Below are 14,328 nucleotides of genomic sequence, written 5' to 3' on the forward strand. Positions count from 1 at the left end.
TAGGTAAAGTGTCAGTCTGTAGATGGCGTTGCACAGTAACTAGGTCATAACACAGTTCATAGATGGCGTTTTAGCGAGCTGGGTGTTTTAGCGAGTTGGGTTGTAACATATTTCTCGTATTAAAGACCATTGGATGTAAAGCTGTTATTATTGCTGAAGCTAGGCATAGTACATACAGTCTCCAAACTTTCCACCTGGGCCACTTAGCCACGAGAGGTGGGTAACGGGTGCTGGCAACAGTGTATCTGTTTGTTCTTGTGTACATGCTCAACAAAAGTTCAGATCATCAACTCTCGTCTTCCGTAGAGCACCTCCTCTCCTTTCACTGATCCACCTGGTGAACAAGCCTACATCTTTTCTATCCTTAATGACCTAGAGCAGCTTGTACAGCACCCTACCCGTATCCCTGACCGCCTTGGAGAGAGCTCCAACATACTTGACCTCTTCCTCACAACTAATCCTTCTGCTTACTCTGTTAATCTTTTCTCTCTGTTGGGCTCCTCCGATCACAACCTTATCACCTTAACCTGTCCTATCACTCCAGTACGGCCTGTGGACCCTCCAGGGAAACGTCGTCTGTGGCATTTTGGAGCCGTGGACTGGGAGGCCTTCAGGCAGTACTTCTTTGATTTTCCCTGGAATGATTATTGCTTCCATGGCTGTGAGCCATCTGAGTGTGCTTTGCGCATTACGGAAGTAATTCTCTCGGGCATGGGAGCATACATTCCTTTCTCATATCCTTTGACTAAAGCAAGATAGCCTTGGTTTAATCACGCTTGTTCTAATGCTGTCCACAACAAGGAGAGGGCCTACAAAAGGTACCGGAGCCAACCCACCCCTGAATCACATCATCTTTACGTTTCTGCCTGGAATCTTGCTAAGTCTGTTCTTCGTTCTGCTAAAAATAATTTCATCCATACTAAATGCTCTCAACTCTCCAACTCGAATGCTTCCTGCTCCTTCTGGCACCTTGCCAAAAACCTTTCTAACAACTTTACCTCATCATCCTTCCCTCCTCTTTTCTACTCAGATGGTTCTGTAGCTATTTCTTCAACTGATAAAGCAGATCTCTTTGCACAGACTTTCTCCTCCAATCCCACCTTAGACGATTCTGGTGCTGTTCCTCCATCACTTCCCCCCTCTGACTTCCTCATGGCTGACATTAAAATTTCTTCAGCTGATGTATTTTCTGCCATCACTGGCCTCAGTACTAACAAGGCATATGGGCCTGATGGGGTCCCTCCTGTTGTTCTCAAGAACTGTGCTTCTGTGCTTACACCCTGCCTAGGCAAACTCTTTCGCCTTTGTCTGTCAACTTGTACCTTTCCTTCTTGCTGGAAGTTTGCTCTCATTCAGCCAGTCCCAAAGAAGGGTGACCACTCCCAACCCTCCAACTATCGTCCAATTTCTTTAACGTCCTGTATTTCAAAATTTTTCGAGACAATTCTCAATAGAAAAATTTTAAGGCATCTTTCCTATTACAACCTTCTTTCCGATCGTCAGTACGGGTTCCGTCAGGGACGCTCCACTGGCGTTCTTCTCACCTACCTTTCAGACTCCTAGTCATCCTTCTTTCGGAACTTTGGCGAAAGCTTTGCCATTGCACTTGACATCTCAAAGGCTTTCGATCGAGTCTGGCATAAATCTTTAATTTCCAAACTGCCCTCCTACGCTTTCTATCCTTCTAGCTATGCCTTCATCGCTAGCTTCCTTTCTGGTCGTTCTATAGCAGCTGTTGTAGACGGTCATCGTTCTTCTCCTAGATCTATCAACAGTGGTGTTCCTCAGGGCTCTGTCCTATCACCAACTCTCTTCCTTTTATTCATGAATGATCTTCTAAGCTGTACATCTAACCCTATCCACTCATACGCTGATGACTCCACCCTTCACCTTTCCATTCGGTTCCCGCAACGCCCATCTCAACAGTTACTTCAACAGGCAAGGGATGAGGCTATGGCACACCTAATGTCTGACTTGGCTCGTATATCTGACTGGGGTTAAAAATAATGTAGTTGTTTTTAATGCATCTAAGACTCAGTTCTTACACCTATCAACCCGACAAAATCTTCCACAGCTATACCCACTAATGTTTAATAATATTCAGCTTAATCCTGCATCATCCTTGAACATGCTTGGGGTTTCATTTACTTGGGACTTATCTTGGAAAGATCATATTACATCTCTTGTAAAATCTGCTTCCAAGAGATTGGGTGTGCTAAGCCGACTCTGCTCTTTCTTTACCCCTGCACAATTGTTGACTCTATACAGGGGTTTCATTTGCCCCTGTGTGGAGTACAACTCTCATGTGTGGGGAGGCTCCCCACATACAGCTCTTCTCAATAGGGTGGAGTCAAAGGCTTTTCGTCTCATTAACTCTCCTCCTCTTACTGACTCCCTTCAACCTCTGTCTCTTCGGCGCACTGTTGCATCTTCATCTCTTTTCTATCGCTACTTTAATGGTCACTGCTCCTCTGAACTGTCTGCTTGCATTCCTCTACCTCTACAACGGGCGCGTAGCACGGGTCTGGCAGGAAACTCTCATCCCTTTTCTGTCCAACTCTGTAATGCAAGAGTTAACCGTTACTCCCAGTCATTCATTTATGCAGCAGGTCAACTCTGGAACTGTCTCCCTCTGTCTGTATTTCCTGCTGCCTATGATCTCCAGTCTTTCAAACGCAGTGTGTCCAGGTATCTCAAAATGATCGGATCTTGAATTTGACTCTCTATTGTATTTTGTTTTTCTCTTGGAGGAAACTGTTACTGCGGGCTCATGGCCTTTGGTTCCTTCTTCCTCGCATAAAAAAAAAAAAACTCAGTCAGAGTATATCATTCAGTCAACAATTATCAGCCAATAGAATTTCAAAAGAACGTCTTGAAAATATTGTATAATGCGAGTATTGAAAACAATAAGTAAAATAATCTAAATGACCGCATCTTCACATATATTACATACTTATAAATGTATTCTTTTTCATTCTTGTATGATAAACCCATAGCTAAAAATTGTCTACTTAATAATGGGGGGAAGAACCGTCTTGTGACCGAACCTTACGGTAGAAAAATATTTACCGGTGTCTGTTCGTTTTGCATTTCGCCAGTCCTGAGCCGACCTCGATTAAGCCTATTGAAACACCATTCTTGATCAGAGACATGATTAGATAAGTTAGGTCATAAATCGTTACAGGATTACTTATTGGGCGGATATTAATTTGAACTAAGTAGGAGAGATAGGAACTGTAGATGTCTGAGGTTGAAACTCGTTCGTTGAGCAAGAATACTGCCTCGAACCAGCTAGTCATGAGTCGACCAATCACATAAGTATTATCACAGGCAATGGTGATATAAATGTCCCGACAACTCATGAATCAAGAGCAGTTGTGCTTTAAATGACTAGAAGCTTTTGCATGCTGTGATGTAGCGGTGGTGTCTTCATCGTGCTACAATGTGAGATAATGTTGTTCGGAGAATAATCGATGAGCGTGTAAATGTGTGACCTCACACATAAGCGGTACCAGTCACAGTCAAATTTCCTTGTAATGAGTAATTCAGTCATTCATTAGATGAATGGACTCTAAAGTTGTGCTGTAATGACCATAGTCATATGAAATATGATACGGTAAGATATTATCATAGCTGACAATTGTATGCATAAACTCATTGCCTGTTGAGGTGACAGCATTTTAACCTACCTCTTCGTGGTGCACCACAGAGCACATAAAAACATCTACCTGAAGTACTACCAACGAGAAAATATGCAACCGTTAACAGTGTCTGAACATCATCCAAATGTTTATTGGTCAGTGACATTCATGATGTGAATATGGCAGGTAATCTTACTTGTAACTGGACGTATATGTTAGGTAAATGCATTCCTCTTCAACCTATACTGATAATGGTATCAAGTGATAACCCTATGAAATGGAATTACTGATACAAGGAGAGAGTGAGAGAAAAATGCTTGGAGCGATTCCAGTATGGTAACAATGTTAAAAAAACATAGAAAAGATAATGTTTAGTATTGTTAAGAATGCAAGTATTTAGTAGAATGCTAATGGATCTCAAAAACTATTTTGGCAATTATTTTCACTGGCGGTATGAATAACGTAACCCCCCCTACCCATCCGGCGCCTGCCCTGGCTTTCACTATGCCAAGCTTCCCCCTTAAACAGCTCTCCCACCGGCTCGATCAGTTCCAGGGAATCGGGTCGTATGGAATTGTTGCGTGCCACAGGTTGCACGGACCAAGGCCAAATAAGTATAATATATATTATTGTATTACATATAATAGTATATAATTATATTATTGTATTATATATAATAGCATATAATTATATCATAATATCATATATATTACCTTATTATAAAATTAATATAGTCATATTTACTTGACCTTGGTCAGCGCGACCTGTGTCACACAACAATTTTCCGTGCGACCAGTTTCATGCAACTGACTGAGCCGGTGGAGAGCTGCCTTACTCCTGAAACATCTTTCTTCCCACCCAACTCCGTACCCACCCATCTATAGGATGAACTCTGACTCTGACGGAGGTTCACTACGGACGAAGAGAGTTGATGATCCGAACTTTCGTCGAGCATGTACACACGAACAAACAGATACACTGTTGCCAACACCCGTTACCCACCTCTCGCGGCTAGGTGGCCCAGGTGGAAAGTTTGGCGACTGTACATCTGTATCACCCGAATTCTAGATCTACCCTTCTATCTATTGATTTATGTACAGTTACCCCCACTTCTAACAAGTACAGCGGGTGGTGCGTTTGGTGAAATGTGGCACCGCTGTGTTTGTTTACATCACAGTAATAGTAAGTGCATGGGCAGGCCCGACAGAGCTTCCCCTCCGCTACAGTATCTTGTACCTACCCACAGAAACAATGTTCTATCACGTCTTACTCTGTTTGCAAATCCAAGTGTTTGCCACGTATGTATAGTGGAAGGTAGAGAGAAAAACAAGTAGTAATGCCATTGGATCCCATTGCTTCTATGACAGGAGATGACTGTGAGGAGAGGTGGAACGGAGAGGAGTGGGGACAGGTGGTGGGGGTTGTAGGTATCGAAACTTTGTCGTGTTTCGTTTTGAAAGCTGAAGGGTGTGATTATATACAGATGTTCTGAGGTGATCTGTAACTCCGTATGCAATAACGTGCATTGGATGAATGTTGGAGTTCGTCATACGACGTGGTGACCAAGTGTAGTTGAGCATAAATGTTGGAAGGTGTGATGTCCGGTGTCTCGAAACTTGGTTCATCTGAGTCTAGTGTTGTGTATGTTTCAGCAGCTGGAACAATTTTGTGGCTGAACCGGGATGGCCATAAATGGTTCATGATTAAGCATGTGACACAACGTTCATGCCATGTTGTGCATCATTCACTGTTTTGTTGTGGGGAAAAACAATAATTATAATCTCAAACCATGGTATAAGTAGTTGTCCTGTTGCATAGGATTATAGTTACTCTGAGTGTTGGATAGCTATTGGCTTATTGTGCGAAAATGTTGTACAGTCATCATATACTGATGGATCACGCAGAGGTAATGAGATACTGTATTTGCATAATGAATGCATATTTTGTATTATCTATCTATCTATCTATTGCCAGACGCCTCAATCCCGTACGGAGTGGCCAGAAACAAATCACCTCCGCGTCGCCCTGTCCCCCGCCATTTCACTGCCCTTCTGCTAACTCACACCCTCCTCTCTCAAATACCTCTCCACCTCATCCTCGGCCTCCCCCTCCCTCTCTCCCCCTCCACCTCACTCACACACACTCTCCTCGTCAGTCTCTCACCCTCCATCCTCTCTACGTGGCCAAACCACCTCAGTGTGTTCCTCCTCATGCTTCCTATCACATCCACATCTACACCACAACGCTCCTTTATATCCTCATTTGTTAGCCCTTCTATCCATGTAACTCCACAGGCTCCTCTTAAATAACTCATTTCCACTGCTCCCACTCTTGACTTGTGTCCCTCCAACAACGTCCAAGCTTCACTTTCATACGTTAGAGTTGGTATCACAATACTGTCATGTAGTAACTTTTCACTTCCATGCTCACTTCCCTGTTTCTTATCACTGCTTTCAAGGAACCAGCAACCTTTCTTCCTTGTTGTACCCTTTCAAGCACTTCACTCTCCAAACCTCCATCCTTACTCATCACACTACCCAAGTACTTAAACGTACTCACATTTTCCATTTCCACACCATCCAACCTCACTGTACATTCACTGACTTCACCTCTCTCAAAGACCATCACTTTACTCTTCCCTGCATTCACCTTTAGATTCCTTTTCTTACACGCTCTCCCAAACTCATTCACCAAGTCTTGCAGCTTCCCTTCGTCTTCACATAACAACACAGCATCATCTGCAAACAACAGTACAGGGGGTTTCCAAACACTACCCTCTCTCAACAGGGCCACTCCAACGTCCACTGCCTTACCTTGTACCTCTTTTATTACCCTAGCCATGTACAGATTGAACAACCATGGAGACATGACACATCCCTGTTTCAACCCAACCTTCCAGGAGAAAAATTCACTTAGTTCACCATCCACACGCACTGCAGCCTTAGCACCATGATCTACACTCTTCACAGCATTCAACAACTTCCCATCTACTCCATATATTCTTAATAATTTCCACAATCCTTGTCTATCCACCCTGTCATATGCTTTCTCCAAATCCATGAAAGCCTCATACAACTTCTTTCCCTTCTCTAGAAACTTTTCCTCTAAAGATCTAAGAATGAATATCTGATCTACACAATCTCTCCCATTCATAAAGCCTCCCTGTTCTTCTCCAACTAATTCCTCTGTTCTTTCCCTGACTCTGTCAATAAGTATCCTACCATACACTTTTCCCATTACAATAAGAAGACAAATGCCCCTATGATTACCACACACTTCTTTTTCCCTTTTTCCTTTGTGCAAGGGAATAATTATACTTGACTTCCAATCCTCCGAGACTCTACCTTCCTCCCAGGCCAATCTGCACATCTTCCAGATCCATTCTACTACTATCTCTCCTCCATGCTTCAGCATTTCACCACACACTCCACCAATTCCTGGGGCTTTCTCCAATTTTGACTTTCTTCATTGCTTCCACAACTTCTATCCTACTGATTTCTTCGTGTCTTCTCACCTCCCTTCTTCTCCCAGCCATTCCCCAGCCGCTATACTTGCATTACTTCCATCCTCTATGTTCAACAATTCCTTAAAGTGTTCTCTCCATCTGCTCACTTTTTCTCCCTTCTCCACTAGTAATCTACCATTTTGATCTTTCACTCTCCTGCTAACTTCACTGCCACTCTGTCTTACTTTCTTCACCTCTTTCAAGAACATTTTCTTATAGTCCCTCCACTTTACACTCAAATTCCTTCCAAATTCCTCATCCACTCTCTGCTTACACTCTCTTACTAATCTTTTCACCTCTCTCTTCCTTTCTACATATAACTCTCTCTTCCGCCTCTCAGCTTCTTCCACGCCCATATTTCTCATCCATTCATTGTGTGCTTTCTTCTTTTGTGTCACAGGCTGTCTCACCTCTTCATTCCACCATGCTGTTCCTTGCACCCCCTTCCGTCTTCTCTTCACCCCACACACCACATCACATGCTGCACATATTTCTTCTGTGAATATCCTGCACACACCTTCCACGTCCCCTATGTGTTCCAATTCATATTTACCCAATCGTTCCACTACTTCTCTCTTATATTCTGTCTTTTTCTCATCCTCTTGTAACCTTTCCACTCTCCTTGCAACTACTCCTTCTTCCCGTCCATCCCTTCTTCTATTTCTCCATCTTGCTTGGATCTTGTATTATAATAATTGAAATAACGGTGTTCCGGATGTTCATTCCACAAATGCTGTCGCTTTCTTCGAGGTGCTATTTCATTAGTCTGGATACTTCTGAAATCCACAAACATTGATCATCGTATAGTATATTCTCTTTAAAACATTCATACATTAGTTTTCATAAAGTGTTACACATTCAGGCCTTCCTTAGCTCCATTCAGATTATACTATTTAATCTTGTGTCCACACTCACACACTGTTCATCTAGAGGGAGCAATATATCCCATACCAACACCAAACATCATACATTATATTGATGACCCTACTCCCAGCTGCCCACCTCCTCACTCTCTCCCAATCCACAACAGCTCACTTCCACACACACCTTGCCACCAAGGAGGGTGGTCAAGCCAACCCACCTTCTCTATTCCTTCAACAGTTCTTTCCTTTCCTAATACCCCGTCCCACTGACCAACCTCTCCCCAAGTACCCCCTGACCTACCAAATATTCTATTCTATTTCTGCCTTGGGAATATCGTTTTCAGTTTTCAGCGTCACTGGACACGGCATCACAGATATCCGTAACATCAAAATCTATTGCCGAACTTGAGATTTTTATGAATCTCGTATGATCGCTCTAAACAACAATACCATAAAGAAGATCCGTTTCCCATCTACACCCACCACTATCACAGTGCCAGGTAACCATTACACATCATATTTTAGGCTTCCCTTTTTCCTACGATCAATATACTGTGTGTGTCCGTTGTCTTTATCTATCCATCGATCTATCTATTGCCAGACGCCTTAATCCCGTAAGGGGTGGCCACAAACAAATCGCCTCCATGTCACCCTTGTCCCTCGCCATTTCACTGCCCTGCTCCCAGTTCACACACACCCTCTGTCATATACCTCCCCACTCGATCCCTCCATGTCATCCTTGGCCTCCCCCTCCCTCTCCCCCCCTCCACCTCACTTCCATACACTCTCCTCATCAGTCTCTCACTCTCCATCCTCTCCACATGGTCAAACCACCTCAGTGTGTTTCTCCTAACGCTTCCTATCACATCCACATCCACACCACAACGCACCTTCACATCCTTATTTGTCAGTCTGTCTCTCCATGTGACTCCACAGACTCCTCTCAAACAACTCATTTCCATTGCTCTCACGCTTGACTTCTGCCCCTCCAACAACGTCCAAGCTTCACTTCCATGCGTTAGAGTTGATATTACAATACTGTCATGTAGTAACTTTTTCAATTCCATGCTCATGAAATTGCAAGGATAGTACTGTATCGGACCAGTATTCCCTGTTACAGAGGCATTTCGGTGGTGTGGTTTGGCTAGGAAAATTGCGTAGTCTGGCCTTGTTTGTGCAGGGGTCCAGTAATGCAACTGGCCAATCCAGATCCATGTTAACACAGTAGATGAGGTCTGTAACGTTTGTGTGTGATAAACAGACATATAACAAACTGCAACACTGGCAACATTATGTATGTCTATTCGTGGTCTGCCACAATAACACAGTGTTTTATTATGTGGCCACGGCTACACAAAATATAGTCTACATGTGCAGGGAGTCTGGTAATACACGTCACCGACTTATTCGCACTCATGCCAAAATAGCAGCCAAAGTCACGGTTTTGGTGACTATTCTACTATAACGAGAGAGACTCTCTCTCTCTCTCTCTCTCTCTCTCTCTCCTGACGCATTATACTGTTTAATCTTGTGTCTACACTCACACACTGTTCATCCAGAGGGAGCAATACTTCCCATACCAACACCAAACATCATATATGTTGGTGATAACCCTACTCCCACCTGCCCACCTCCTCACTTGCTCTTACTCCACAGCAGTCCACTTCCACACACACCTTGCCACCAAGCAGGGTGGTCAATCCCTCCCACCCTCTCTATTCCTGCAACATTTCCTTCCTCTCCTAATACCCCGTCCCACTGACCAACCTCTCCTCAAGTCTCCCCTGACCTACCAAATATTCTATTCTATTTCTAACTGCCTTGGGAATATCGTTTTCAGTCTTCAGCGTCATCAGACACGGCATCACAGATATCCCTAGTATCGAAATCTGTTGTCGAATTTGAGGTTATTAATCTCGTATGATGGCTCTAAACATCAGTGCCATAACGATATTTCGCTTCCCATCTACAGTCAAAACCACCACAGTGCCCGGCACATTCCACGTCATGATATTTTAGGTCTTGCTTCCCTTTGTCCTACGACTGATATTCTATGTGTCCATTTCCGTCATTGAAATTGCAAGGATAGTATCGGACCAGTATTCACTGTTACAGAGACAAGGATCCTCTATCCTTCCCTGAGTGTATTATTATATCGTATTTTAGCAACTTGAAATGACACCATGAATGCACAAATCTGTCGGTCTGTGTGTTTCTCTCTCTCTCTCTCTCTCTCTCTCTCTCTCTCTCTCTCTCTCACACACACACACACACACACACACACACACACACACACAAAATTCCGGCCCTTCCTCATCTAATGGATAAGGAGACCTGATACTAACTTCCTTATCGTATCGCATCACTACGACGAGACTGCAGCGTCACCAGTGACCTTGTGTAAATCTACTGGATGACGTGGGGTAGCCTCAGAACCCGGGAGTATTTTGCGTAAAGTGCGGTGGTTGGGTTTTACCATGATCTAAGTAGGGGAGGTCAGCCAGACAGCTGGGAATCCCCGCCTGCATGACGTCAAACGCACCCCACTGCCTTCCCAATCCCTGCACTCAAGACTGGCTGGCTGGCATCGGCCTGGACACGCTATCTGAGATTCGACCACACTGCTCCATTCATAGCTTCATCTCTGCTACAGTATATTTTATGTCTTTATAACAATTTACCATAACCATAGTCAATACGTCAATAAATCACATTATCATCCGCCTGTAACATTCCACAGCAGGACTTAATTTATGCTTCTCCTATCTATCCATCTATATATATTGTTTTATACTTAATCACATCTTCCCACCAAGGTGGGGTAGCGATATGACTAAGGAAAAGAAAATAATAACAAAAACCTCCACATACAAATACACATTCGATCACATTCACACTCATCTCTCTCTCTCTCTCTCTCTCTACATTTTATATATATATATATATATATATATATATATATATATATATATATATATATATATATATATATATATAATAACGCGAGCAACATTTATGCTAACCGACAAGAGCAAGGAGAGAGCGTGGAATGGGACAAGCTGATCCCGCTCGCCAGTGGGCTGATGTGACGTTACGCGGGCTCACGCGGCGAGCTGTCTGGCTGACCTCCTCTACTTTGATCGTGGGTTTTACCATCCAGGTGCCGGTGCGCCAATGCTGCTTGCGTTTACTTGGACGCTCCAGCAGCACTCAACCTCCATCCTACCGTAGGTCCAGCTTATCCTTGGCTGTGTTATACTGTAAAAGCCTCTATGATGACACGGTGCATAAAACACTCCTTCCTTTCCATATAATATTCCATTGTTGATTGTACTCCTTAATGTTTCTACTGCTTGAAAACAGGATCTCATTCAGACTACTGGGAGGTAAGTATTCAATGCTCAGCCAGTAGAGTCACCAACCCAGCGACTTTGGCTGCTCTCTTGGCAGGAATATGAATAAATCGGTGAAGTGTATTACCAGACTCCCTGCACAAACACACGTAGATTATACGCACTTTTACACTCTCCAGCAGCACCACGCCACCGATATATTTTGTGTAGCCGTGGCCACATACTAAATTCTTGTGTTATAATGGCAAACAACTGACAGACATGCATGGTAAAGAAAATGTTGCTCCCTTTGGATGAACAGTGTGTGAGTGTAGACACGATTAAATATTAAAATTCGTCTGGAGCTAAGGAGGGCCTGAATGTGTAATACTTTATGAAAATTAATGTATGAATGTTTTAAAGAGAATATACTATACGATGATCAATGTTTGTGGATGTCAGAAGTATCCAGACTAATGAAACAGCACATCGAAGAAAGCGACAGCATTTGTGGAATGAACATCCGGAACACCGTTATTTCAGTTATTATAATACAAGATATGCATTCATTATGCAAATACAGTATCTCATTACCTTCGCTTGATCCATTAATATGATCACTGCACAACATTTTCGCACAATAAGCCAATAGCTATCCAATACTCAAAATAGCTATAATCCTATGCAACAGAACACCTACTTATAATATGGTTTGAGATTATGATGATTGTTTTTCCTCACAGTAAAACAGACTGGATGATGCACGATATGGCATGAACGTTGTGTCACATACAATCATAAACCATTTACGGCCACTCTGGTTCAGCCACAAAATTGTTACAGCTGTTGAGTCACACACACACTAGACACAGGTGAACCACGTTTCGAGACACCGGACATCACAGCTTCTAACATTTATGCTCAACTACACTTGTTCACCACGTCGTATGACGAACATTTAGACTCCAACATTCATCCAATGCACGTTATTGCATACGGAGTTACAGATCACCTCAGAACATCTGTATATAATCACACCCTTCAGCTTTCAAAACGAAACACGACAAAGTTTCGATACATACAACCCCCACCACCTGTCCCCACATCTCTCCGTTCCACCTCTCCTCACAGTCATCTCCTGTCATAGAAGCAATGGGATCCAATGGCATTACTATTTTCCTCTCTACCTCCACTATGTATATGGGGCAAACACATGGATTTGCAGACAGAGTAAGACTTGATAGAACATTGTTTCTGTGGGTACTAGATGCTGTAGCGGAGGGGAAGCTCTGCCGGGTGTGCCCATTCACTTACTATTACTGCGATGTAAACAAACACAGTGGTGCCACATTTCACCAAACACACTAGCCGCTGCACTCATTAGAAGTGGAGGTAACTAAACCTATCCATCTGTTTATCATTGTACAGTCGTCATCACAAATTCGCTGTAAGCCTGCTCGTGTGATGTGGGTCGTTTTGTCCGGCAACGGTGTATGGGAACTAGTTGCCACATAAGTTTTTTTACGCTCTTAAGACGTGTTTGTAAGAATTAGTACTGTAAATCGCCAAGAGTGCAATATTCTTAATATTTGATCAGCAAAATAATGTGCTAAAGACGACAAAAGAATGTTGCGGAATGATGAAACGTCCGGTCTTTCCCCCTTACCCCCCCCCACCGATGACCCTCCCCAGCCTACCTCTAACCACCCTTTCCTCCCCCACCCCCTGCTTTCCTTCATTTCCACTCCCCTATCTCCCCACCCTGTCTACCTTATATTATCCACGGCGCTAATCGACGTAATGAACCGCACTCTTCTCCGTTCCTTGTATGTTCATGTAACTTTTTGTTTCTCTGCATTCGTGAGATTCTTGCCATGCCACAGTCGTTTTCTCCCACTCATTACTTCAAACATGATGCAGCAATTCGAAACATTATGGTTCTGATATTGCTTCATGAATCAGTGAACAGTATGCAGGGAATGGGAACGTTTTCCGTGGAAAGAGAGAGACAGATAGGAGGAATGGGCACGAAAGTATGTTTAATTCCGCCTTCCGAAATAATAGCCACCGGCTGCCAGGCTCACTTAAAAAAAAAAAAAAAAAAAAAAAAAACGGTAAGGAATACATCACAACAACGAGACCTCATACGTTTCTGTATCGAGCGGCTCTTGGTAGTGACAAGGGATGGAGAAAAGAATGACAATTGGAACAAAAGGAGTGCGAAGGAGACAGGGAGGGTGAGTATGGGACTTGAACAGGAAGGAATACTGATAATTAGCCTTGGATACAGTTAGTTTTATTAATGTATTGCGCGCAATTGAGAACAGCGCGGGCTAGGTTTAATAAACAGTCAAGAGAATTGCGATGCACTAGTCGGGTTAGTGCCGTGGATAAATGAATGAAGGTAGCTAGGGTGGGAAGAGGAGAAAGATGAGAGGCATGAACGTGAGTTGGAGGTAGAAGGGAGAGGATGGGTGGAGGGGACATCAGAAGTAAGGGGGAGAGAGGGCAAGGGACCTTAGACACGGTTATAATGAGGAATGCCAGAATTATTATGCTCGTACGTCTTTCCATACCATTTTTCTGTTAACTCTTGCACTTTTTTATACTAATCAAATACGGTATACCGAATATTGTACTCTAGGCGGTCTATAGCACCACTTCTTAAAAACACATCTCTAAAATGTCTAAAAGTCTGTGTGGACACTAATCACCTTTCACTGTTGCCAGGCAAAAGGACGCACATCACACGAGTGGACTTGCAGCGAATTTATGCTGACAACTGTACCTACCTATCTTTCTCCCCATCTATCAATCTATCAGTCTTTAAACCTGGAAGTCAAGCTGTGTTTATTGCTGAAGCAATTACAGTACATGTGTCTGTAAAAGTCACACCTGTCTATCTGTATCTATCTATCTACCTCTGCATCTACCTACTTACCTACCTATCTCTCTTCCTACCTACCGATGTATCAGTCAAACTCTCT

Source organism: Coenobita brevimanus, chromosome 115, assembly GCF_032717465.1.
Source record: "Coenobita brevimanus isolate Jiangsu-jjx chromosome 115, ASM3271746v2, whole genome shotgun sequence".
NCBI classification, from domain to species: domain Eukaryota; kingdom Metazoa; phylum Arthropoda; class Malacostraca; order Decapoda; family Coenobitidae; genus Coenobita; species Coenobita brevimanus.